This window comes from Ursus americanus, chromosome 16, assembly GCF_024610735.1.
Source record: "Ursus americanus isolate L20-20 chromosome 16, mUrsAme1.1.p, whole genome shotgun sequence".
Taxonomy (NCBI): domain Eukaryota; kingdom Metazoa; phylum Chordata; class Mammalia; order Carnivora; family Ursidae; genus Ursus; species Ursus americanus.
The window spans coordinates 24886630-24912503 of NC_142142.1; the positions used below are offsets into that span (position 1 = coordinate 24886630).

Consider the following 25874-nt stretch of genomic DNA (forward strand, 5'->3'; position numbering starts at 1 on the left):
GCCACCCAGGCGCCCCGAGAGTCAAGTATTTTTAAGCCTACTCAAAATGTAGATTCCTATTTCCCTCATCCAGAGATTCAGGAATTATTATTTTTAACAAGCTCTATGATTATTATGCATAATGCTTTACTTCATTATTTGCTTAAGTATTCAAAAGAGTTTAATAAAAAATAATAGATTCACAGCAGCACATACTAAAATTGGAACAATACAAAGAAGATTAGCATGGCTTCTGTGCAAGGATGACATGCAAATTCATGAAGTGTGCCATGCTTTGGGGGAGTAGGAGATAACAAGCTTCCAGTTATGGAATAAATTAAGTCATAGGGATGAAAGGTACAGCATAGGTCTATAGTCAATGGTACCAAATAACTGTTGTAACAAAATACCTGGGTGAACATTTCACCATTTGCTCAGTGGAGCTTACTTTTTACTCTGGCATTTCATGCCCATAATTGATCTGCCCAATCAACCTTTCAAAAAGGCTCTCTCATTAGCACTTTTGAGCTCCTTTTCTTTTTTCTCTCCAGGCCATCTCTCCTTTGACATAAATGCTTGTTTCTTCCAATTTCCACATATTCCAGTTACAACCACTTTTAGCATCCAACGCATACAGGCCTCATTCACAAGTCCCTTCAATCAACTCTCTCTCCCTTTTGAAATGCTCATAGAGCATTATACATGTGTTTCTTATGGTGCTCATGTTTGACACTGTAGCAGAGAAATTCATGTATATACTGTATCTTCTTTAAAACAATATTTGAGAGAGTGCTCAATAACTATTTAATGAAAGAGTGAAATTTGTCCTCTTATTACACTGGCACCACAGTCCCTCACAGATATTCCATTTGTTTAAAACAACAACAATGACAATGACAATATCCATGATACCAGGGACAATTCCACACAAATAGCTTAACTCAATCCCAAAGTGCACAAATACTGGGGGGGGGGGGGGCAACCAGTCGCATAGTACACAAAACTGACTCACTTTCATCTTATGCTAAGGGGCTTAAAATTTCTTGCTATGCATAGAAGAAACTGGTTAAAGACGAAGAGAACACAGCTGTGGTGACAACAGTAGTATCTTTGTTTTCAGTCAGTGTTTGATGGCATTTTTGGAAACATTAATTCAGTGCCAACATGTCAGCATTCCTGGGAATACAAAAATCATCCCCAGAGCACTTCCTGGACTCTTATTCAAACCCTGGTACCTCACACCACCAAGCCAGCAAAAAAGATCTACTCAAAGATCCCAATGATGTAGAAAACAAAACACACTCTGATCTAGCATAAATTAAAGAACTGGGTAGGCCACATGAAGGACAACTATAATGTGGGGAAGCACGTTCTTGAAAACAAAGAGCATTTCTCCTTGAAATTTTCATCCGTTCCAAAAGCCATGATATACTCCTCATATAAGCCAAGTCTCATTTGGACTTAGTAACTTAACACCATATAGCTACCTCTTAACTTTTGTGTTACATGTTCTGGATATCAAGCTAAGAATCTGCTCTGAAACAAATGCTGTAGACGGAAGGGAAAAATAATCCATGAATCTCTACTAAACGCTGTACATGATTCCTGTCTTATTGTCACAGCATGATTCAAAAAAAGGAGACAACATTATAGTGTTATATTTTCTATAAATCCAGTTAAGGGCATTTGAACTAGGTAACCATTTAAAATGAAGTCATATATATGTATGTATATATGTGTGATGTTTGTACATATGTGAGTATATGTATCATAAAATTTTAAAGGAGATCATCCAAAATAGCAAATTAGTCCCCAAACCCAATTTTAGCTGGCAAAAGTGTAAGATAAGTTCTGGGTCTGCAATCAATCCACTTTCCAAATGACACTACATTTACGCTAAGCACAGTGGTCATATTATATCTTAGCTTCTAAGATAAGCAACTGTGGTTGTGCCACACCCTCACTTTACACAGTAAAGTAAGGAATGGGAAGAAAACTCCAAGTGTCAATTTTACTCCAAATTTGTACATAGCAAAAAAAAAAAAAAGTCAAATAATTATAAAAACTATAGGTCTACTGTGCAGATAAAAAATCATGAAATTATACATAATTGTTAAAAGAAGGCCAAACAAGTCCCTTCCACTGACCACAAGAGGGTACCAAAGATGAAGAACAGATTCTACCACAACATTTAGGAAATAACAAACAGAAGTTCTCAAAATGTTACCTAATTTCATTTTTTTCTATAGTAGACCACTGCAAAGTTTTGTTTAAACAACTGTCAGCAAGCTTTATGTTAATGTTACCATGATATAAATTATTAAAAATAAAAAGTTAAAAAATATTTTCTATATTTCTTTTTTAAAAATGGAGCACAAAGGGCACCTAGGTGTCTTAGTCAGTTAAACACTGACTCTTGATTTCAGCTCAGGTCATGATCTCAGGGTGTGAGATCGAGCCCTACATCGGGCTCCACACTGGGCATGGAGCCTGCTTAAGATTCTCTCTCTCCCTCTGCTCCTCCCCACCCTGCTCTCACTCTTTCTCTCAATAAAAGAAAAAAAAGGGACTACATATTTAGGATTTATACATCAGATTTTAAGACTATTTCAATGTTATAATTACTGTGAAATTTCCCATACAACTATTTATGTCATTGCATCAGTATAGCCATTAGCTAATAAACAGTTTGCATATATTTTGAAAAAAATCCTTCAAGTGAATGCATAGCAGTAGAAATAATAATAGAAAGAATAATAATTAAAACAAATAGCTAAATTTCTAATTCAAAAATATGTGGAATTCTTATAAACTGGCACTGTGCTAGGCATTGAGAGGATAAGTTATACCAATCCTGGCTAGACTTCTTCCTCTGATGGCTGGGTTTATTCACTGATTAGAATGGCAGCCCAGGGTGACATCACCACCTCTAAGACCCAAAGTGCTAGATCCTAGGATACTCCAACCACATGCTGCGTAGGAGTTTCCTAAGGCCCAAGAGATTCCTGGTAACGACAAACCCAGGTTATTGAGAATCTTAGTATAGCTTACACAGCAATGTCCCTCCTGTAGTGACCAAGTCCTTCCCCCTCAATCTGCTGAAACATAGGCATTTCAAAAGGTCTCCTTTCTGAGTAGTTGTAACACAATAATTGCCACATCTCCCCCAATTCCAATTACCCCACCGCTACCACTACCAGGTGATCAGACTCATAAGAACCAAGGATTTCATATTTGCCTTTATGAAGAACTTCTATAAACTGGAATGATAAAACAGAAATAGATATGAAGGATATGAAGGCATAAGAGACAGAAGAGGAAGGTCCAAATGGTAACAAGCATATGAAGATTTGTTAAAACTCATTAGTAATTAAGAAAAAAGCAAATTAAAATATTGGGCCATCACATTATATCAGATATTGGCAAGAGTCAGAAGGTTGAATAATGCTACATGTTGAGTGCATGTGGAGATACAGGAACCTTTATATATTACAGGTGGAATAGTATGGCAGTGCAGCCTTTCTAAAGAGAGATGTTGCACTACTAAGAGGCCCTAAGAACACAGAAGAGTCCATAAAGAAACACAAATGAGGATATGCATTTGTGGGGATAGGAAGATAGCCAGTGTATTCATTAATGGACATAAAATGAACTTGATGAAGACCATGGAGTGCTAGGCAAAAGTTAAAAGGAAATATTAAATGTTGACAGATCTTAAAACACAATTCTGAGTTAAAAAACACAAAGCAGGCAAGTAACACTAAATCATTTACGTAAATTAAAAAGCCATGTATACAAAATGGTAACAATTTTACAAAAACATACATATTAAACTCATAAGAATGGCTATTGTGTAAGGAAGAAAATGAGAATGAGGTATGAGTAAATGAATAAAACAAGAGAGTGCTGTGAACTAAAGGACAATAGATGAGAGAAGGAAATTAAGAAATTAATCAGGAAACCCAACATCTAACTGACAGAATTACTGAAGAAGAAAGTGTCAGGAGAAAATTACCTAAAAAATAATAGATGAAAATTTCTAAGAAATTTCTGAGAAAAAAAATTTTCCATATTAAAATGTCACAGTATGTACAAAGCACAATAAATGAGAAAATACCCATAAGACATATCATCATAAAATATTACAAAGCCATGGATAAAAGTGAAAACCTAAAAACAGAGGTCAAATAAAAATTATCAGAAATCAGAACAATAACAAATCCACAACATCATCATAGGAAATTAAAAAATAAAATGGCAATGCATTCAAAATTCTGAGGAATAATTAATCCTAACCCAAATTTACTATATCCAGTCAAAATGGCACTCTAGGTTTGAAGGTAGAATAAAATATTTACAAACATATTCAAAAATTTTATGCATGTACCATTTCTCAAAAAGATACTGAGGGATGTGCTCCACTAAAATGAAGGAATAAACCAAAAACCAAAACATAGGATCTAGGAAAATGGCTCAAACAGACAGAGGGAATTCCCAGGATTAAAATAATATGAACTTCCATGAAAACAGATGGACTAGTAAACCTATGAAAGTAGCCAATTAAGATGAGAGTTTCAGGAGGAATGTCTCTTTAAAAGTAAATAAATAGAACAAAGGTATCTGAGGTATTCAAACATAGTAAGATATGTTTTGCAATTATGTTTGTGCATTTGAGAAGAGAGAATTTTATGTTGATTTTACAAGCAAGACGATTATTAACTCTAGGAAATACATAAACATGCAGAAAAGGAAATGTAATCATAGAACTTGGTATGGCTTACCTATGAACAATAATTTCATTATTATATAAACATTGACCATGAGTTTTAAAAAAAATATGAGCATGTATTTGGAGAATGGCGAGCAGAAATATATATGGAGTAGCAGTGGTTGTGGTCCTATAAAAGTGTGTTATATTCATGTTCCACTGTAGGTAAATTAATAATGTCTAAAATTAAAGCAAAATATATAAGTGAGCTTATTGTTTAGGAAAATGGAAATTAATGTAAAATAATAGTTTAAAGAATTAGAAGTGCTTGACTTTGGGGAACAGAACTTTAGAGCAGAGAGATGGGGTAGGAAGCTGATGTATTTTATAATTTATCAACCTTTGTACATTATTACATTTTTAAAAACTTTGTATACCTTCAATAAAAATTAAATTTAGTCTAAAAATGTGAGAGGAAAAAGAGAACTAACTTACAGAATGGGAATATATAGAATACGTAGAAAGAGGTACAGAAATATAAATGTTAGAAGGGTACTAAGAAAGGGATAGAAATTAGAATATAGGGAAGAGAAAGTTTTCTGTGGGTATGATGGAACTTGCTCACAAATTAGTTTTTTATGAATTCATTAATTTGAGCCTTTATGAAATCCCCATTTTGCAACCGGTACTGTTACTCAGGCTGACCAAAGCTGAGAAGAAAACTGAAAAAATGGACCAATCTTTCTTAAGTGACTACAAAGTGGTAGTTTGCATACCAGAGCTCCACATGCAAACCCTATAAGGTAAAAGTATCCTCATTTCACAAACATGAAAACATTACCAGAGAAGAAAAGCTATCTGAATGAGATCACAGAGTTTATAATAGAATGGATAACCAAACTCAATTGCCTAGCTCCAAAGCCTATGTTATTTACACGGTAAAATGCAGCCTGGAGAAGCCTGAAAATTCAAACGAAAAATTCACTTTAACGCCTTTCTCCTTAAAGAAAAGGGGGGGGGAGGTGCATAGGGAAGGAGGCAGAGGAAATTAAGAGAGTAGAGAGGACTTCTGGTTTCTGGTCCAGGGTGTAAGGAGCTCAGCTGCTACTGCCCTGTCCTAAGAAGTAAAAAAGCTGAACAAACTGAAAGATTAATAAATCGTCTGAGAGGTAAAAATTCCAGGGGGCCCACTCATACAGCTTCCTCCCACCTCCCCACACACAATTTTGTTAGTCTTACCTCTAGGAGCTCAAGGAAATTCTCACAGTCAAGAATAGAGAAAAATTCCCTCCTGCTGCCTACAGTGTGCCTACTTCTCCATAGAAGTAACCATTTTAAAATATGCCAGAGCAGTCTATTCTTGAGAGAAACTATTTTACTAGTGCCTACATATTAGTGCTTTCTTTTTCTTTTTTTTTTTTCCTAGATTTTTTATTTAGTCATTTGAAAGAGAGTGGGCACATATGAGCCAGAGCAGAAGCAAGGGGGAGGGTCAGAGAGAGAGGGAGAAGCAGACTCTGCACTGAGCAGGGAGCCTGATGCAAGGCTTGATCCCAGGATCCCAGGATCATGACCTGAGCCGAAGGCAGCCACTTAACTGACTAAACCACCCAGGTACCCCCATATTAGCACTTTCAATCAGAGCCTAACAGACCTGGGGGAAGGCAAATGTCCAACTCCAGCCCCCTCTAGCCATTCTGTCTCATCTAAAGGGGAGAAGAAAGGAGTGGGAAGGCAAACTGAGAGGCACTGGTAAAGTTCACAGTCCAGGAGCATGGGCTCACCAGTTCTAGGACCTCGGAATGCTTCTCCTCCTCCTCACACTCACTACTAACATTACTAAGGCCTCGTTCCTTTTACCACATACATCACGCCCAGTTATCAAGAAAAGGTTGTAAGACATACTAAGAGGCAAAATAGGGTTTGAAGAGGCAAAACAAGTATTAGAAACAGAGTCAGATATGTTAGCAGAAATGTTAGCATTCATTAGACCAAAAGTTTTTTTGTTTGTTTGTTTGTTTGTTTTAATTTGAGCTAAGGGCTCAAAAGGAAAAGTAGATAACATGCAGGAACAGATGAGTAATGTAAGTGGAGATGGAAATTCTAAGAAGGAATGACAAATGCTTGAGATAAAAAACACCGTTAAAGAAATGAAGAATGTCTTTGAAAGGCTCATTAGTAAACTGGATATGGCTAAGCAAAGAAGCTTAAATGTTTATCAACAGAAATTTCCAAAACTGAAAAGCAGAGAGAGAGAAAAAAAAAGGCCAAGAACAAACAAACACCCGAACATCTAAGAATTGTGGGAAAACTATAAAAGGAAGCAACAGAAGAAATAAGCAATAGTTGAAGCAATGACTGAGAATTTTCCTAAATTAATATCGGACACCAAACCACAGATCTAGAAAATTCAGAACCAAGTAGGTGAAGTGCCCAGGAAAACTATACCTACACATTACACATTCAAGCTGCAGAAAATCAAAGATAAAGAAAAAAATCTTGAAAGAAACCAGAGGAAAAATACCTTACTTATAGAGGGGCAGAGATGGGAATTTCAACCAGTTTCTTCTCAGAAAGCATGTAGATAAACAAACAAACAAACAAACAAACAAAAAAGAGTAGAATGAAAAATTTAAAGCACAGGGGGAAACTATCCTGACCAATCTAGTTTTCTGCATCCTGTGAAATTCTTCTTCAGAAGTCCAGGCAAAATAAAGACTTTCTCAAACAACAAAAACAGGAAAATTTGTTGCCAGTAGACACAACTTGTAAGAAATGTTAAAAGTTCTTCAGGGAGAAGGAAAATGATATAGTCAAAAACTGGGATATATACAAAGAAAGAAGAAGCGTCACAAAAGGAATAAGGGAAGATAAAATAAAAACTTATTTTTCTTATTCTTAATTGAGCTATTAACAACTTCAAAATAACAGCATCAACAGTGTATTCAATTCTGTATGCTTATATAAATGCTTATGTATAAGTGAAATGAAGGACAGCAATGGTACAGGGACAGGAGGGAGGAATTAGCAGTCTTTTGTTATTATGAGGTATTTGCACTACCTATGAAGCAGTATAGCATTATTTGAAAGTGGATTTGGATTAGTTGTAAATATATATTGAAAATTCTGAAGCAGCTGATGAGGGAACAGAAGGCAAGCTGAGGACAAAGCAGAAACTGACACCCAGCAACCCCCCCCTCCTTGGGATGTATGTGACATTCCTCTGGCACTCCTGGCTGCCCTAAAGGACAAAGAAATAGTTAACCTATAGATACCACAATCCTGCAAGACTTAAGTCTCCCTCAGTTTTACAAATGTCTTTAGCAGTTTACAAGAACGAAGCATTTCTATCAATAACCTAGCTTCCAGAAGGGAATGTAGATACAATTAAATGCCCTTATAATCTGCAGCCTCCGGGAAGTTCCCAACTATCTTCATGTTAATGCCTTGCTAGAGGGCAAAACCACCTCAACTTGACAATGGCAAGGCCTCCAGTATCTTGTGAATCTTCTTTAACATATGAAAGCATTTCTCAACCTCCTTTTTTCCTTACCTTCCCCCAACCCCATAGTATATAATCAGCCACCTCTCACAACCCCCGTCCAGCAGCTCTTTCTGCCCACAGGTCCTGTCCCCATGCTTTAATAAACCACCATTTTTGCACCAAAGATGCCTCAAGAATTCTTTCTTGGTCGTCGGCTCCGGACTCCACCCCACTGAACCTCACGTATATTCCCCGACCTCATCACAACCACTAAAAAAAGGTTTAAGGAATGTATAATCAATAAGCTAAGAAAGGAAAGAAAATGAAATAATATAAAATACTCAGTTAAAACCAGAAAAGGCAGAAAAAGAAGGGAAGACAAAAACAGAAACAAAGAACAAGAGCAACAAATGGAAGATAACAATTACGGTAGATATTAATCCAACTCTACGAACAATCACTTTGAGTATCAATGTGCTAAATACACAGATTAAAACACAGATTGTTATAGTGGATCAAAAAAACACCAAGACTCAATTATATGTTGTTTGTAAGAAGCCAACTTTAAATATAAAGACATATGCATTAAAAGTATAGGAATAGGGAAAGATATACCCTGCTAATACTAATCAAAAGATAATAGGAGTAGCTATATTAATTTCAGACAGAGCAGACTTCAAAGCAAAAAAAATTACCAGGGATAAGGAAAGACTTACATAATGACAAGCCAGTTCTTCCAAAAAAACATAACAATTCTTAATGTGTATGCACTTAACAGAAAAGCATCAAAATATGGGAGGCAAAAACTGGTAGAACTTCAAGGAAAATAGGTGAATCCACTATCATATTTGGAGACTTCAACACACATCTATTAGAAATGGACAGGTTCAGCAAGCAGAAAAATTAGTGAGACAGTGAAACTCAACAGCACCATCAGTTGACTGGATATAATAGACATCCAAAGACCACTTCATTCAACAACAGCAGAATACACATTCTTCTCAAGCTCACACATGGAACAGTTCTCAAGACAGCCTACATTCTGGGCTATAAAACACATCTTAGCATATTTAAGAGAATAGAAATCATAAACTGTCTGTTCTCAGACCACAGTGGAATTAAACTAGAAATCAATGACAAAAAGATAGCTGGGGGGAAAAAAATCACAGAATACTTAGAGATTAAACAATACACTCCTAAATGATATGTGGCTAAAAGAAATCTCAAAAGAGATTTTAAAATAATTTGAACTAGATGGAAACACAACTTACTGAAACTTGTGGGATGCAACAAAGGCAGTGTTTAGAGGGAAATTTATAGCACTGAGAAACAGTAAAGGGAACGAATGGATGAAACAGGGACAAAGGGAAGGAAGGGGATGAAAGACAAGAAGAGTAGGAAGCAGAGGAGGTACTTATGTTACTTTAGACCTCGGGAGAGGAAGAACACTGTTGAAAGTTTTTGATGGTTTTCAATTGTCGATCTTCTCTGACTGTGGGAAGACAGGGAAGATTGGAATCAGGAGGATGGATAGTCTCCGGTGCAGCTGTAATCTCATGGGCTCTGGCATGACACGATGGATAAAACTAAGGTTACACAACTCTGCATAGAAGGCAGGATATTTGGAAAATTACATTCGGTAAATTTAGGGATTTCCTAACTAAAGGTAACCCAAATCTTTTCTTCATGCCAGCAATGAAATTTCTGTTTTTTTTTTTTTTTTTGGATGACAAAGGCCTTAAAGAAATAAAAATCTAAGTCACAAAATTCAAAAAGCACTGAAAATATGGAAGGAAAAACAAACATGGAGAGACAAGACCATGACAAAAAATGCTTATGACAAGCACTACATCCAACTGAAAAAGGAGATGAAAACCATAACAAGTAGAAATTCATTTATATAAATATAAATACTTTTTAGTCCCAAAATCCTAGAAAATAGAGCCTGAGTCAAAGCTTGCCTGCTCTAAGCTTGCGCGCAATTCTTAGTAAGCAAGAGTGAGGAAAATAGGAAAGACAGACATGGAAAGAAGGATGGAAAATAGAAGTACTTATTACTGAACTAACCACAAAAGCAGGAGGAAACACAGCCAGATGCTAGGTAATATGGTGCACCTCTATTCAGGTTTTATAAAACCAACACACCTCAGGACATTTCTAGGCAACATTTATCTGCCAGTTCCATCTCATACTTGACCAAAATGCACTCCACTACAATAGGAACTCTCCTGCACTTCAGATTGTCGGTCACCTGGCCCCTCCAGCAGTTATAGGAGAGGCCAGGGCCCAGGGCCCATAGCCTCACTCCGTCAAGTCTAGATGTAGTGAGAAGAGCTACTCAGCCTGTGCACCAGAGCTGTGGTCACTCCCATCGTGGCAGGGTGATGGGAGCAGGGCTGGAGCCAGGCCCTGACCAGGTGTGAGGGACAGAGGTGACAATCCTAGACCAGGGTTACCAACTGAGCAAGCTCTAAGGGCCTGGGAAAGGCTTAAACTGTGCCTAATACCAATAAATACACTCTTGAGATGTAGATAAAAGATAATCCCTTTACTGAGTATACGATCTTCATGATTTTTTGATAATGAAAATACATTTTTAAAAAGGCATTTGCAGACTTATTCACAATCTTGCTCTCTTGAGTCAATTCTGTATACTTACCTATCATAGAGCTTTCTCAAAATCAGCATCACAGCACAATTGCTTAGTTTTAACATTTAAAGGAAAATGACCCCTACTTCCCTGCCCAAACCATTTCAGTGCCTAGGTTACTGTCACAGAAACAGCTATATAAACCAAAGCTAGGAACTGCCCTTTCCTTTCGACAAAGCTCCATCCTTTTTCCACAGTAATAGAAACCCTATATTGTAGCAGGGCACAAAGCTGCCAAGAGTGAAGAGTATATTTCCTAATCTCCTTGCAATGAGATGTGTCCACATGACTAAGTTTTTATCAATCAGTATGGCTGTAAGCATTTGGTGGCAGCTTCCAGAAGACTTCCAAAACTACCCAGTGTTCCTCTTCCTTCAACCTTTCCTCCCCCAAGGGAATAAAACATGGTCAAACTTGCACTGTAAAATGACCTCTCTGCTCACTTCCTCTATTCTCCTTCCTTGACTTTTAACCTTGGGATAACCTCTTCTTTAAAAAAAAAAAAAAAAAAAAAAAGAGTTGTGCTTTTTTTTTTTTTTAAGATTTTATTTACTTTTCTGAGAGAGACAGAGAGAGAAAGAGAGAGAGAGAGCACAAATAGGGGAGAGGGGCAGAGGGGGAGAGGAAGAGGGAGAACAAGCTCCCTGCTCAGGGGATGCCAGGACCCTGGGATCATGATCTGAGCCAAAGGCAGATGCTTAACCAACTAAGCCACCCAGGTGCCCCAAGAGTTGTGTTTTTAAAAGAACAGTTTCAGGAGAAAACTTACTATTGCAGGTATTTCTGTATAAGGTCTAGTTTGTATAACCAGATTGAAGGGCTCCCCACTATAAAGATGAGAGAAAAACAAAGAGATAGAGACAGAGACAGGCAGACATTGGTTTTATTGACTGATTCAACCCAACATATTAACAGTGTTGAGGCTGAAGAATCCTAGACTAGACTATAAGCTAATGTGGTACCTTCCACATAAAAAAGGTCCACTGTGTAGCTGCTGAATTAATGACTTATAATCAGCTAGTACTGTAAACACTGTCAGTCATAGCTATCCTCTGGGTTTTATTACTAGTTGTACTACCCTGGACACTTAACCACTCTGGATCTTAGTCACCTTATCTGCCATATATAAGAGATGTGGATTCCACAACTTTAGATTAAACATTCTGGAAGCAAGTACAGCACAAAAAAGTGGTTGATGACCTAAAGCACAAACATGGCTGTTTCTCTGGAGTTGCTGTACATAAGCTTTTCCCAACACAGCCACCATGAGAAATACCTTAGAGGGCTGGTCACTGGTGGTATGGCCCTGCCCACTGGCAAACAATCCCTGCTGCAACAAGATAAATATGAACAGTTAGGAAGGTGGAGATTGTAAGAAATATCTACTCTGGCACTTTCAGTCAGTACTATCTTAGCTGCTTGTTTGTCTTATTAAGTTTGGGGGTTTTGACTCCATTGGTAAAATCCCTTTTTCAAAATTTCACATTAACTGATGAGAATAGTGAAAAGCTTAAAGGAAAGAGAGAATTCCCTGATGGTTGCTGCTTCTGAAAATCGTCATGATAGTTAAAGTTGGCGACTTTCAAGTCAAATCTCATGGTTTAAGCCACAAACGTAAGAACAAAGCACAATTTTCATTCACAAAAAATACATTTTTAAAAATATTTTACTCTACCGTAAAATTTCAGCAGTCAGTGCTGTTTGTGCCTGAAGTTTAATTAGCTACATATCACTGTTGCTTTATAATCAAGAAGTCCCTTTGTTATAGAAAAAAAAAAGAATACTTGGGAAAAGCAGTCTGTGTAGTCTAGAGTCACTATCTTGTCTCACGTGAAGTTACCAACAGACTACAACCTACAGCTCACTGAAGTCCACTATGTTAATAATTATGCCAAATAAGCAAGGGCTAGTCACACCTAACTCTCTTAAACTGAAATATACTGAAAGACTATTTGTTAGAATACATTTAGACATTTCTTCAAAATATAAAAGTAGAAATGTGGATGAGTGCAAAGTTTTTATTTTCACTGAAATACAACCATTATAAAACTCAAAACTGTACTTTTAAACAATGATTAATTCTTTCTTATAGTCTCCAAAATACCAGAAAAAAACCAGACTTTGGTGCTTAACTCCTCGTCATGAAGTTATTCATTATTTCTCAAGAAATAGTTAACAAGTGTTTTTAATGACAATCTTAATCCAGTTTTAAGATTCAAAACAATCAAGTTGTGAAAATGAACAATGAGGAAGGCTAAAATAAAATTTTCCATCAACTGTGCATAGTGCTTGATTTAAGAAATATGGTTATTCTTTACTAGGAAATTTACTCAGTAGAATTAGCAAAAGTAATTACCTGGGGGGCGGGGGATGGCAGGGGGAGAGAGAGAATCTTAAGCAGGTTATATATCCAGTGTGGTAGGGCTCAATCTCAACACCCTCAGATCAAGACCTGAGCTGAAATCAAGAGTCAGACACTTAACCCACTAAGACACAGAAGCACTCAAGCAAAAATAATTCTTAAAAGCTTAGTTCTATAGTCACAAGAAATGCAAAATTATTACCAATAATCTGTATTATTCTTTCTTCCAACTATTAAGAAACCAAACAATATAAATAAATATTTAAGTATTGTGATTTTCATAGATTTAAATATATCTCCAAAGAGCTGATCTCACAATGAAAGATAAATTTTATATTAAAGGATATATTAATTTTCTTTTCGGTTAATTAAATTGAGTAAAGTAACCATCTGTACTATGTGTCAATTATTTGTGATTCTAAGTTTTTCCTCATCTTATCCATGTATCTATGGCCTGTTGGTCAGTCACTGTGGTCTATTTCAAGTAAGTGAATAGTAAAGTTTTAGCCCAACTTAATCTACTTTGTATATCATTAACAATACTCTAATTTGAAAGTTCATTTTAATGCAAAGGCTAAGAATAGAAGTTATTTGTTCTTTCCTATAGTCCAAATATTCTCTCTCCATATCATGTAGCCCAACTTAAATTACAGACTAGGAACACCTGAATAAAATTAATTTACAATAATATAAAGATGAAATTTAAAACCCAAAGACTCAAAAGCCCTAATTCAATCCCTTAACACACACACACACACACACACACACACACACACACACACACACATCCCTAAATGTTTCTCTAAAGAGCAGTGTTGGCTGAATAAGGATTCTGTCATTTATCATAAAGTGATCTCTCAACTCTCCATGGAAATCATATTATTCAAATGTTCCTGGCATTGTGGTGAACATATGATGAGCACCAGGAGGGAAATCTAAGGTGAAGGAAATAACTTACAAGTTATTTTAGTTGCTTTTAAAATACAAGTGTGTCACATGGTGACCATCTGTTCTCCCTCCCCAATTGAGGAAATAGAAGGAAATGGACTGGGTCTGAGATATTTAGGTTACTTATAAGGAAGAATTTTTAAACTACTTAATATACCTGACTATGCTGGTAGATGTGCGGTAATAATAACAAATGTGACCAAGTAAACCAGAGAACTTCTTCCTGAGAGCTCAGTCACAGACAATATATGGAAACCCAGAAATAAAATGTGCTTCTAAGGGCAGACAGAAATCAATAGCTAACTTGACAGTACTTGAGAATTATGATGACCGACTGAAACCTGACATATTAACACTTTTCTAGAAGCTGCTATAAGGTCTTCTTCCTGAATGTCACATTCTTCATTTGGTTCTAGACGGATAACACACACATTCAGTTCCATTTGTATAAACAAAGATGGCTTCTTTTTATTATGCTTTCTAAATATAGGCCTAAACCCCAGATTTTGCAGTGTGAATTAGAGATAAGCCTACAGCACCACTTTTTTGAACTTGAATCAGTATAACTGATTAATTAGCAAATGTAATATTCAAGAAGCAGACTGCTATTAGTTAAAATGTGATACAGATAAAGAGCCACCAGCCAAAGCATCTTTTCTCAGAACATTCTACTCCCAGGGCATTGCTAGACTGCCCCAACAGGGCTAGTCCCAAAATACATAAAGTGAAAGCCTTATCTTTCAAGGTACTTAGATTGTTGCAACTTGTCCAGTCCCTATGTCCATATTACATAGGGTTTTCAGTTCAGGACATTTTACTATATATTTTTCCTTTTAGTGCTTTCTTCTGGGGATCATCTAAGAAAGGTTACCCTTTCCCCCAAACATCCTGATTTATTCAATGATACTAAGTACTCAGGACACTAAGGCCCATACATGAGTAAGATATACCGCCTATTCTGGAGGCCCTCATGGTCTAGTGTAGGGAAGAGACAAAGCAAAACAAAAATAATAAAATACAGCAGTCAGGCAGTGGTGACCAGCTCACGATCAATGTAAATCAAGACATGGGCTAAAACCAAGAAAGCAATTTGGGGGATAAATTATGGCTGCCAAAATCTTCTGTACATCCTAAGAAGTTTTATACTCTAGACACCTTATGTTTATGTTATTCAGAGATTTTTTTACTGGGAGGGAGGTTGAGGGACAGAGAATGATCAGACTTTTTTTAAGGGAGATTCCTCTTGTAGCAAAATAAAGGAAGCATTTGAGAGGGGAAGTACAAGTAAGAGATAATTGGGGTCTGAAAAAAGACAGTACAGGAATAAGTACAAAGTTACCAATATAAATCTTTCATGACTTGGTGGCTGTATGGACATGAGGGGTGACGTCAGGCATAAAAAATGACAAAGGTTTTTAGCTAGAAAAAATCAAGACATTTTTATGGTTATTCCATGAACTGAGATAAGGAAACCTGCCATTCTTTCAGACTCCTCCTTTTTCTTTAAACATCTGTATCCAGGGTGTGTGGCTGGCTCACCCAGTTAAGTATCTCCTTCAGCTCAGGTTATGATCCCAGAGTTCTGGAATCAAGACCCACTTCTCCCTCTGCCCCTCTCTGTCTCTCATGAATAAATAAATAAAATCTTAATTTAAAAAATCTACATCCATAGGTCCTACCTATGATTTCTGCCTCCAAAATATACAAACAGAAGAAAGTTTTAAAATATATTTCACATGTGGTGATGGGCACCGGGTATTATATGTAACTAATGAATTGTTGAACACTACATCAAAAACTAATGATGTATTATATGTCAGCTAATTGAACATAATAAAAAAAGAAAACAAAAATACTAGTTCAAGAAGAAATAAAATATATTTCAAAATTAATGCAATAATTTTGGACTTTGTTATCTCCCAGCTGATCTAATTAATACTTACCTGGTCTTCCTTGCAGCTGTTGGTCCTTCTACTGTTACCCCTATTTTACTTAGAATAATTAATCTAAAACACAGTTCTCTCTATCATGTGCCCCTAGGTAAATGGTTCCCCAAAGCCAAAGAACAAAGTCCAAACCTCTTAGCAAAGCAAACAAGGCCATTCAGAATGTAGCACTTCCATCTGTCTTTGGTCTTATCTCCAACACTTCCAACTTCCTATCTCACGTTCTAGTAATACCAACATTCCTGAAGTTCTTCCCACATACCATTATAATCTCTTGCTTGTTTTGTCTCTGCTCTTTGTTCCACCAGAAAAACCCTTCTTCCTCTGGCTATATCCACTTTCCTCTCACTTATCCACCAAGACACCTCCAGGATCACCTTTTCAGAGACTGGACTTCCACATTAGATCAAGTGCCCTTTTGTACTCTCAAAGAACTTTTCGTATCTACATACACCTCTAACTCAGCATTTATCATGGCATATACATAAACAGTCTCTATTTTACCCATCGATAGGTGCTGACTTTGAGTTATATCCTGTGGCTTACCCATGTTTGTACCTCTAGGAATAAGAAAAATGTCTACCTGCCATGTAGAAGGTTGTTTTTAGACCTAACGATCTGAAGACAATATACAAATAGGAGCAACTGAGAGAGGAGGGGGAGGAGAGAAAAGGACAGGAAAATAAAAGAAACTTGCTATGGGCTACACATACTTTTGCTCCTGATTCACCTGTGAATAAATGCCCTATGAAATATTTTCTTGGAATTAGGATTAAGCCATAAGCCATGTTTTTGGTAATGCTTTCTTTTGTGGGGTTGAAAAGTGTGATACTGTCTTATAATAATAAATACATATGTGGTCTCCATCCCCATTTCTGGCACAGAGCTCCTAAAACTACCTTGAAATTTCCTAAGAATGATAAATATGTCTTGATATTCATAATAAGACCACTTCAATCATACCTGAGTTTATGTTAATAAGGCAACTTTTGCAAAGCCCCCAAGGAGGAGGGCTGGTTGCCAGGGGAACCACCCATGTGATTATAGGATTGAAATTTTCAGTCCTACCCTCTTGTCCCCACCACAACCTACAGGGATGGGAGAGGGCCTGGAAACTAAATCAAATCACCAATGGCCAATGATTTAATCAATTGTGCCCATGTAATGAAACCTCCATAGAACCGCACAAAGATTAGGTTTGGAAAGCTTCTACATTGGTGCACACATGGATGTGCTGGTAGAGTATGGAAGCTCCACACCCCTTCCCATATCCCTTCCTCTATACATCTCTTCCATTTGGCTATTCCTGAGTTAAATCCTTTTATAATAAACTGGTGGTCTAATAAGTAAAATGTTTTTCTGAGTTCTGTGAGCTGTTCTAGCAAAGGCAAGAGTCATGAGAAGCTCAATCTATAGCCAGTAGGCCATAAGTATAGGTGACACTGGACTTGTGATTGGCATCTGAAAGTGGGGGTTGGGGGGATGGGTGTGTAGGACTGAATGCTTAACCTATGGGATCTCACACTATTCTCCAGGTAGTATCAGAATTAAGTGCTTGTTGGTGTATAAAAAAATACATGTCAGTAGGGTGCTATCTGTTCTCATTTGTCTCACATGCCTCAGAAGAATCAGCTACCTGATTTCTTGTCATTAAAGATTCTATAAGACTTTATAGGAAATCAACTCAATGTAACATTACCAGTACACTTGGTTCCCTAAACTCTCTTCTGGCTACAGCTGAGTTGATGAAATCAGAGGACCCAATCTTTGGACTGTTTTCCTTGATTTATGCCCTGTCAGGCATGAAGGGAAAATGGTTGTTTATTTTCCTCAGGGCATAGCAGAAGAGGAGGGAGTCTTTGGAGTCCATCAGAATCTATATCTCAACTACATTATTTGATAAATTCTGCCTCATATACAGAGGAGGTCATCTTTGGGTGCTGCCAGATCTAATCTGGCAACTGAGTATCTGCCACATACCCAGTGAGGAAGGAAATACATTCTGAGACAAGCCAGTTGTGCACCCAATCTCAGGCTCATGGTCAGGGAAGACCAGACAGGAAGAACTGGTTAGATTTGAATCTATAAGGACACTTAACCAAATGATATGCAATCCAAAAATTTCCAATTTTTCACTGCTGTACAGCCACCCAGGCTCTCTACCCACTTTGGCATTTCCAAGATTCACTGCTTTTAGCATTCTTACTAGGGTGTGGGCTTCCAGTAGAATTCAACTCCCTTTGTACCCTAAGAAAATTCCACATCTCTCCTGAATCCAGAAATTCCTTTGTCTGGTTATTAGTTCTCCAGAGGGGAATGCCCAGGAAGGATTTAGAAATATCCTAAAATATGAATGATAAATTTCTCTATAGTAAAATCTTAACAGAAAAGAAACTGAGAGAGGTAGGAAGACAAAACCTGAATTAAATAGCAGGCAAAGTGCTATAGCTTTTTTGTTTCACCAATGACACTTTTATTTTTGTGACTTCATCAACAAATGATTCCATTTTGGCTTCTATGTAACATATTTGGACCAATTTGCTAGATAGTAGCAAATGATTCCTTTCAACATCTTTTGAGTTTATTAGGTTTATAAGATTATTTACAAAAATAAATTCCTAGCTTCTAAATGAAGCTGAACCTGAAAACAAATACAACAGAGTCAAAGAAAGAATGCTACCCAAAGCCTTGGATTGGATTTTTGGGACAATAGAGCAAAAAGACTGATGTGGCTTATGTTAAACCACCACCATCAACAACAAAAACCTTACTGCTTTTAAAAGAAGTTTTAAGTTTTAATTACTACTGTTAAAAATTTTGCTGAAACGATAACTTGAACAATTAACAGTAACTAAAGAAAACCAAATGATACCAATCCCAGGTTGGTAGGTCTTATGTTATGATCCAGACACTAAACAACTGTATATTATATCCTATAATGAGGATATATGGGAAAGACCATATGTATGGCATGACCACACGGTACAAGTGAATGAAATCAAAGTGGGAGAAATATCCACTATCTGAGTTCTCATTCTAATTATGCTTAAGGTTAGCCTTGTTCATAAGATTAATATTAAGGATGAAAAACTAACTTCACAGATTGTTGTCATAAGTGCTATTACTAGCATCAAAATGTTCAAAATTGTCTAGACATTATAAACTATCCCAGATATTATTTCTAAAAAACATACGGCAGTGTGAGAACCATATTCACCTCTGAGGTTATTCAAGGACCCCCACAAAGACTCCTACCATCCTTCTTTTAGATCCCAATGATTAAACCTGTCCCTTTTTCGGGTCTTACTAAGTATTTTTATCAATACTTTTCTTTACAGCTTCCCAAATCAAGTATCCAGCCCCTTCAGTCTTTGGAATTTTGCTATTGGGCAAACGGACATGATATATCAACACCAATATTTATACTGTGTTACTCTGTGCCAGGCAGTGGGGATATCAAGATGAATACAGAATCTGTCTTCTAAGAGTTCAGTAGAGATATGAAGATAGATATGTAGAAAGATAAATTAGAGCCAAGCTCAAAGGCTGTGTTTTGAGCAGGACAAGGGTTCGGTGACTGCTAAAACCCACAGGTCTCAGGCTAAGAGATCTTATAATTTGAGCTCCCCCAACTTTTTGTTGTAGATTTTAATCCTTCTGCCAAAGACTTCTTACCCAAAAACCAAAATAAGGACAGAAAGGAAATTGTAAAAGATGAAGGAGATCTAAAGGATGCATAAGGAAGCTAGTAGAGAGGAGGAAGAGGTCACTATCAACAGTTTAGAAAGTAAGGGAAGAAAAAGCTACTATAGTATGGCTAGCAGGAGGAAAGGAATTAAAACCAACCAGAATTCACCAGCTCAAAGCCTGATTGAAATGTAAGTGGCAAAGTAGATGGGAAACTAAGGGTAGAAGATGGGAATAAGCCAAAAAGGAATGGTGATACCAGTCTGTGATCTTGTGCCGCAAGAAACACACAGCAACACTCATGAGCACTATCTTTACCCCACCCCCCCCCAAAAAGAAAGAAAAAGAAAAGAATACCTTTCTCTGAAGGAGTTTACAATTACAGTCTAGTCAGAGAAGATGGTGGTACACTGAGGGAAGTTCACGTATGCACAGAATTGACAAGTAAGCACAGAAGGAGAAACAAATATCTCTTTCACATTTCTCTCCTGGGTCACACCTCTCTGAGGTCATTCAAATATTTCAAACCCAGGGATAATCTCCAACGTAGAGAGGGCCACACTTATTAGAGCTGAGGAGTCCAATGAAGTGATACATAGCAGTACTTTTCAAACTTCACTGTGCATTTCAATCAACTAGAGATCTTGTTAAAATGAAGATACTAATTCAGTTAAGTCTGGAGTGGGACCAAAGATTCTGCATTTCTAATAAACTCCTAGTTGGTGCTGCTAAACTACATTTTGCATGATAAGGATATGGAGAACATGGTCTCTCTTGTTACCACATGGAAAATTAATAATGGGACAGAGAGAATCAGCTAGGTTCTATAAATATTATTCAAAAGAGACAGTTTAAAAGTGAGGCCAAGGAAAAGCTGCAATTAATCCACTGCTTGAACAGAATGAATGGGAAACTGACATTTTTAAAGCATCAATCTTGTACTAAGAACTTTCACATATATATTAACTCTCACAAATCCTGGGAAGAATAGGTATCACCTTTTACTGGCATGAAAGTTAATCAACTGTCCTGAAGTCAACAAGTTCACACATGACACAGCCAGGATTCAAAACCAAGGTCTCTGACTCAAAATCTGTGCTTTTTCCTCCAAAACAAAATACTCACTGAAAAGCCAAACTCAGAATACAATCAAACCTAAGTAGGAATTTTACGGAGAAGCCATGAGAAGCTACAATCTTTCTTTTCTAAACATTAAGTGCTACTTGGTAATTAAAGAAAACATAATTAAGAGATTCCATCCTAAAATTCTAATGTATAGAGTAGCCTTACATGAGTATTAAAGTATAGTAAAGCCCCACACTACATGTGAATTTATTTCCCAAAGGAGTCTTGTTCTTTGAGGAATAAATTAAAACCAAAATTTCCCAAAGGCTAAGTAAACAACATAATAGATCAGAAAATACATACAGAAAATTTTCAAAGTATCAATGCATTTGAGCTTAATTTTCAAAATGGAATACTGCCCTTTCAGATTTTTAGTCCATGGTACATCAATAAAAACTAAACAAATATCACTTGGCAGTCTAAATTCTAATGGTTAAAAAAAATTCAAGAATTTGGCTTAAAGAGACAATACATCTCACAATGAGCTCACCAGCATTACCAGCTGGGACCAGTTAACCACATTTACCAAATAAGGCAAGTTTTCTCAATGCCTGAAATCTTTTTACAGTGAGCTCACTTCACTTCTCCCTGGGTTTGTACAGTAATTGTAGAGGTCATCTCTCCAACTTGGAGTCAGTAAATCACCAGGCTCTTGAGGCAAGCGTGGGCTGCATGGTCTCTGGAGAGCATTCAGTTTGGCTTCATATTATTACTGACTGGATACAAAGGAAAAAGACACAAAATCTACTCTAAAATCAGAAGAGTAAGAAGCTGTCTGTATTAAGCAAAACGTACTGATAAAGTCAGTGAAAGCTGTTTATTATTGTGCATAAAAATGGCAGATCTTACCTTATTTCTCTCAATGTATGTGTCCAGTTGCAAACATACTTGTTATCTAGTGCCCAGGCTTTACAGATTCACAAATTTCAATAATTTTGGTTACCAAATGAGTCACCTTATCATACAATCCCAAAACACCAAAATAATTTTTTTCCATTACTAATGACTGCTTTTGTATAGTTGTAAAATGGTGCACACACAAAAAAGAAATTTAAATCAATGATGAGATTTACCACATTCTTACTTAAAATAACACTGTTGGGAGGAAGGCTGTCTACATATTTAGCAGTTCCAGTTGTGATTTGAAACCTCAACAAAAGCAAGCAATTGTAAAGTGGTTTTTACTTGGCCATCTCTTAACTATTTAAATATATTCTACTTCAGAGGTATAAAGAATTCATCTTTTTCTAAATTGCTATACGCAAAAAACCATAGCTCTAAACTGAGAATATATATTTGGCATCAAAGATAAAAGATTCCCAGGAAGATATATATGCTTGAAATAAAAAATCTTGGTGTTTATGACCTTTAGCCACTAATCTGTTCCAAGTCACACCCAATTTTATCTTACAATAAATTCTGTGGTTTTCTAATCTAGGAAGCCAGTGATCAAACTCACTTTATTAAGTCTGATATCAGAGAAGGTCCACATTTGCATGAAGACCTATAAGACTGCAGAGGTTAAACATGAATTTGTTTCAGGACTTAGACTAGGCATTGCAAAATTTTTTCTGCAAGAGGCTGGAGAGTAATATTTTATGCTTTGTGGGCCACATCATTTCTGACACAACTGCTACTCAATTCTGCTGTTGTAGAATAAGAGCCACCATAGAAAACAGAAACAAATGTTATCTTCTAATAAAGCTTTATTTTGGGGCACCGAAATCTTATTTCACATAATTTTCATGTCACAAATTATTGTTCTTTTAATTTTTTAAACTATTTAAAAATGTAAAAACCATTCATATTCATAGTTAGAGGGACATACAAAAACAGGTGGTGAGCCAAATTTGGCATACAATTTGCCAAACTTGGCCTTAAAACAGAAATTAAAATCATTTTCAACTCAGAAAAGAAAACAAAGGACACCCTTAAACTCTTCAGGGTGGAAAACTCATCCTGAGTTAGAAGAGAATGGAGTCACCCATGTCCCTTAATAAAATATTTGCTCTGCACTGGTGCTGGTACATATGAACTGGTAAAAATATCACACAGGATGGTGGGCTCACTCTCTCCTGTGCCATCATTCCTTTGGGAATTTGGTAATAGCTGAATTCACAGATGGGAACATCAGCCTCTCATACCCAAAGAGAAGGACAGAAATAAGTTTTAAAGAGGAAAGATATAGTAGACTGGAAAAATATATTGACTTAGAAGACAAACATTACAATGGCAGGAGCTGCTCAAAGCAGAGAATAAAAAAAGGCAGTGGCCTAGGGGCAACTGGGTGGCTCAGTTGGTTATGCATCCAACTCTTGATTTCGGCTCAGGTCATGATCTCAGGGTCATGAGATCCAGCCACACCTCAGGCTCCCGCTCAGCACAGAGTCTGCTTGAGATTCTTTCTCTCTCTCCCTCTGTTCCTTGCATACTTGAGCACTCAGACACATGCGCTCTCTATCTCAATAAATAAGATCTTAAAACAAACACACACACACACACACACACACACACACACACACACACACACACACACACACAGCAGCCTAAGGAAACTGAAGGGCTAACAAAGAGGCTCACCTTTGAACTACTTAGGGAGTGGGGAGGATTATTCTAGAGATTTGCAGTTCGCTGGAAGGTATTCAGTGGGAGCTTAGACTCAAAGACCTTTATATGACACAGGCCTGAGGTTCCCCTCTGGCTGATGTGGTTTTCTGTTTACCACACCTGTGTGGCTGGCAGGTACACAGAAATGGCTAGATCGACGGATGGTAGAAAAAAATTTCATAATGGATGGAAAAAAGAATTTAATTCTAATGCAAATATTGATGAATTATGGGATGACAGCTAGTCCCTCAGACTCCAGCCTTTCACAATGCTCCTAAGTTATCTTAAAATACAGGCTAAGACTATGCCCACATGAGTATCATATCTGCCATATGAGTAAATATTGTGGTTAGGAGTATGTGCCTTAGAGACAAACTGCCTGGATTCAGTCCCTGTGCTTTGTCATTTACCAACTGCCTATTCCTTAACAAATCACATTACTCTCTGTGGCTCAGCCGTACTCATTGGTAAGAAGAAGATGAAAATAATAGTCCCTACCTCATAGAGTTATTATAAAGATGAAATAAATATATGTAAGCTGCCTAGAATATGTCTACATGTATGATTAATATCTATTACATCCTGTTCATCATTATCATGATTTTTGTTTACCCCTCCAAAAAAACCCCTCCTTAGTGGCAGCACAAAACTCTGTACTATTCTGCCTCAGCTGAATATTTCCCGCCTCATTTCTCACTAATTCGTCTTCACCTTCCATTTATACTTGCATGCTAAGCTATGGCCCAATATTTATTCATATTATGGGTTATGACATTGGTGGGTTATACAACCAGTTTCATGAGTTATAACTAGCACTTGTTTGAATGAAAAGATTAGAGTAGAATACAATTGAAAATACCAGATTATATCATATGTAGTAACAGAAGTATGTTAGTACATGTATTCATTGAATTATGATGTAAAATGCATTTCTTAATGTGGTTCATGTTGGCCACATGGTGGGGGAGACTAAAAGCAACAGCTCTAATCACACCAAAATATATCAAGTTTCTAAAGCCACATCACAATTTTCTTTTACACCATTATGACTGTTCTCTTTTGTTTGGGATGTTTATCACTTGCATTAACTGGAAAGTTTCTGCTAGCCATTACATTGCACTTGCTCATGCCAGAATATCACCAAAGTCTTTGCCAGCCTCTGCTTTGTTAAAAGAATAAACTGTTCCTTCCACTGTGCTTGTAAATACTATGGGCACATTTCAGATATACCATTAATTCCATTTCATCATAATTATCTGTTTCTCTGTGACTTCTTTTGTTATACTGTTAATTCCATGAAGGCAAGCACCATATTTTATTTTTGTGTCCCTAGAATTCACACCGTGTCTGACAGAGCAGATCAATGCTGTCTAGTTGAATGTTTTTGTATCAATAACTTAAGATGGAAGATGGCATGCTAATCAACTTTCTAATGACTCAGAGACAGGCAAGGAGGATTAAGTAGTAGGGTAGAACCTGTTATTAGATGATAAAGTAGAGATGCCAAAATATCTCATTACTTTGGAATGAAGTAACTGAAACATAGCAAAAGTCTTACCATCAAATCCATAGTCTACTATGCAAGTATGGAATCAAAGTGCTCTACCTTAATTGCTGCTGAGATTTTATTTTGATCTGATTAAACAATGTGACATGAACAACGAAAAGGTAAATAATTTTATAGGTTACTACTGATATATATATTTTTAATGTGGTAGTAAGCAGACACCCTCTGGGGCTTCAAGTTCAGTTTTCACTGCTAAATTTTAATAAGAACACTTAAAAACTAAAGCTGTTTATAGAAAACAAGAGTTTGGTAAGTTGAAACAATGTCCTATTAAGAACTATATATAACAGGAATGTTCAGCAAATGCAGATGCTTCCTGATACTCTAGCAACTTTGACAATGGGTACTAAGTACATGTTTGTTTGTTTGTTTACTTTTTGATGGACTAGACATGAAAATTTTCTGTATTTCAGATGTAACAAAAGGTTGAATTAATTTATAGGGGAAGTAGTCTGAAGTTCTTCATAATTTTTAAATCTATCAAAGTTTCCTAAATATTAACTCACTGATTTATATAGTCTTTAGAACGTTTCCAATTACTTCAATGTGTATTATAAAGTTTTAATTCCAATTTGATACACATAAAATATAGGTGAGGGCAATAAAAACAGCTCAATAAAACACCATTAAAATTCAAATGCTGACATAATTCATTTGCAGCAACCCTCAATAACAGATTATAAGGCACAAAAATTAGTATTCTATAAAAATTATTTGGAAAATCCTTCATCTTTCTTCTTTCCTAGATCACCCTGATAATAAGCTCTGACATTTTTTTGGTGTGTGTCTTCTCAATAAACAAGCAACTTTT

General features: G+C 36.6%; 1 protein-coding gene and 1 pseudogene across 3 annotated transcripts in view; one reads left to right on the plus strand and one right to left on the minus strand.

Moving 5' to 3' along the window:
* The window catches only part of ARHGAP42 (Rho GTPase activating protein 42), a 305485-nt gene that overhangs the window by 106961 nt on the left and 172650 nt on the right, over positions 1–25874 (minus strand). The window lies entirely within an intron of this gene.
* On the plus strand, positions 177–277 carry LOC123787925 (U6 spliceosomal RNA; annotated as a pseudogene).